The following is a 3,446-nucleotide window of genomic DNA, read 5'->3' as shown; positions in this document are numbered from 1 at the left end:
CAACCTAAGAAAGGTGAAGGAATTCGGCACCGGACTCCTCGGACGCCTTCACTACCCTCTCCCTCGGTGACTCAACATCCGCAAGCTGCCCCTTCAACCTCGCTACCTCGGCCTGCGACTGACACAATTTCTTGTCCAGAAGGCCCACCTAAGCCATCACAAGCTCGGCCTTCCGGAAAATCACGGTAGAATGGAGAAGGGAACAATAAAGTGACTTCGCCTGAAAAGTCACATCACACTCACGGAAGAAATCCTCCGTACCAGGCATAAGATGGTCATCGATAAAGGCCGGGGCGTCAAAACGGCGGTCCATCACCGACGGGACCGCATTCTCCCCCTCCACCAAATTCTCACTATTAGCATCCTCCGATCGCCTTTGCTCCAGGGAAGCACCCTCCGGCGACACGACCACCACATCATCCTCAACCTCCACGCCCCGACCCGACCCTTGGGTACCACCTTCGGTCAACACCAGATCCTCAGAAGCAGCCCTCATATCATCATCAGGTCGGGAGGTCGGAGTGGAGGGAGAACTGCCAGAAGGAGTTCCCTGAGACATTTGAGCCTTCAGCCTAGAAAGAGTCGTCAGGCCCCTAGCCATTTCAACTGCGAGAATAGCCAAACAGGAAAAAAATGTAAGTATCCAACTCGGAACCAAAAAAAGGATACAAAGCACACACCAACATAGGCTCGGCAAGCAACCAGGTCACCCATCACATCCCTAAGGTTAAGAGGACACTCCCCAAACAACTGCCATAAGACGAGGGTGACGTCCCGGTCTTCCGCAGACAAAAACTCCTGCGTCACCCGAGTAAGAACGAATGGCCCCGCACTGAAATTCTAATACATAGGGAACCGACTCTCACCCTCCAACGTCAGCCAAAAGGGGTGATGCCCCCTAGCCGGGCAAACCTTGAAATACCCACTCTTAAAGCCATGAAAAGAGTCCTCATACAAACCGAAGACCCGACGATGAAGCTAAGCCCTGAAAGACATATACCCCTTCTTGTGCTTCCCCTCCTTGGACAGAAGGGTGCACAAGAAGAGGAAGAGAAAAACATTTACTGACACCGGAAGCTCCAGAAACTCGCACACGAGCTTGAAAGTCCGGATCGCCGCCTAGCTATTTGGATGCAGCTGGGACGGCGCCACAGAACTTCGACTCAACAACTGCTGAACGAAAGGGGAAAATGGGAGCCGCATGCCAGGTCGGGTAAACAGTGCCTCGTACACCCACATCCAATCTGGAATGGTCGGCGAGTCTAGATTGGTATAACAAACCCTCTCGTCAACCCCAAAAACGAAAAACTCGTAATGGCGCTCGGCGTCGCCACCCCCACAGACAGCCCACTCATCACGGAGCCGCTGGAGGTCCGCCTCCATCATCCGCGACGGCGTCCCCCACACATCACTGGTAACCCAGGAGTAAAGGGAAGGGACACCCCCCGCTAGGATCACCGGAGCCCTCACACCCTCGGTCCTTCGACGAGCTATACCTAAAACAGTGATAGCACCACCGTCAGCCCAAACCACGAGGCAAAAAACAGTGGAGGAAACCAAAACAGATACCACTACCCACTACCAACTACACAGTGGTGCTCATCCCCCCATGAAACCCACCACCCAAAGAACAGAAACATCATACACAAAGGCACGACCCCTAATCCACACTAAACGGATATAAAAACAAAAAATGCAAAAGGTAGGCAGGTATAGAGTAACAAAAACCGCAAAGTAAACAAAGACAAGGGGAAACCAACCTAATAATGCGAAGCAAAAACTTGAGAAATAATGAAGCAGGGGAACAAAAATGCAACCACAGAAAAATAGAACAACACCAAAGTAAATAGAGAGACAAAGAGCTTTCACAGGATAGAACCAAGGAAATGAATGAGGGAAGGAGGAATAGAAACCAAAACGGTTTCAAAACTGAAGGAAAAAGACAAAAATACCCCAAGGAACAAACAGAGTGCGAAGGGTAAAAATGAAAAGTTTTCCCTCGCAATAATGCTCCTTTGGGAAACCAAAAAGCACGCCTCGAGAAATGAAACGGACGCAGAAAAATAGAAGGTTTGCGTCAATCAGACAACACGAACCCCAAGGAAGACGAACTAGCCGAAACACAAAACCCAGTGCCGACGCGCTGACCCACACGAAAAACAATACCCGCCCACCGAGTGCTCCATCCCGACAAAACGACCAAACAATCAAAACCACATCATCCAGCGACAGAGACCGACCTCGCTCGCTTTCTCGCTGCGGGGGAACCTGTTACAGATCCAACCCACGGATGCTATACCTGGAACGGTCCCCGAACCCGGTTACCTGGGTTCGACCTGATCCGCTCTTCTAAAGGCCCAAAACCGGCCCGATAGAGCTCTTAACTAACTTTCAAATTCAAACGTCTCCCTTATCTTAGCTAAATAAGATAAGATAAAGATATTCACCATCGCCTATAAATAGAGGACCTAAGTCCCTCCAGGTATTCATCAATTCCACACACCTTATACCTCTCTTATCTATTCTGACTTGAGCATCGGAGTTTCTTTGCAGGTACCTCCCCCCATTGCTCCAATCAAGCGATCCGGCATCCGCCTCGACCCGCGAATTCCCGATCCATCTCTCAACCCCTACTAGAGACATCTTGTAGTTGTACAATCTCTAATCACGGTAAGTAGTTCTCCATTTTGCTATTTCAATAGTCAACGTCGTCATCCACTATTCCACTACTCATCACATCCAGGGACAGATTTATTTAGAAACTTGTGGGGGCATTTGATAAAGTATATTTATAACTTTATTATATTAACATTAATTTTTATTAACAGTTGAAAATTAAACTGTTATAAACTTGTCGAAATTGGACTGACTCGTCCGATCGGATTGAAAACCAACCAACCAGTCACAAGAGTTGTTCAGGTGAGATGTCTGATCGGAAAATGAAACAAACCGATAAGATTTGGTTTGAACCAATCGATTTTGATTAAAACTAGTGAACCGATAGGTTTGAAAAATTCGAAGTAGTTCGGAACTTTTTTTTCTTTTTCACACCCTTTAAAAACTACGTTGTTTTTCTGTTAAACAAAAAAAAAAGAAAAAAATCCTAAAACAGCTAACGAAGTCCCCATTCCTCCAATTACTAGACCCATCCCCACCTGAGATCTAACCCTCTTTCAATCTCACACAGTGACTCAGAGAAGCTCACACCACTGGCCACTGCCACTGCACAATTGCTGCGACATCATCGACTATTCTGCCTCGTCCAGTCAGCACCTGTGCATCTCCTTCACTAGCTCGTCACTTGCTGTGTGTCTCTGGTCATCGCGTCTCTCATCATCTTCGTCGAGGCCGTGTTTGGTCTCCTATTTCTCTCTTATCTGCCTGCGTGTTGCAAAGTGCAAATTATATTAGGTATATTTTTTAATTTTTTTTAAGTTATCATCAGA

Source organism: Arachis duranensis, chromosome 7 (genome assembly GCF_000817695.3).
Source record: "Arachis duranensis cultivar V14167 chromosome 7, aradu.V14167.gnm2.J7QH, whole genome shotgun sequence".
Taxonomy (NCBI): domain Eukaryota; kingdom Viridiplantae; phylum Streptophyta; class Magnoliopsida; order Fabales; family Fabaceae; genus Arachis; species Arachis duranensis.
This window is presented reverse-complemented; position numbering follows the sequence as displayed.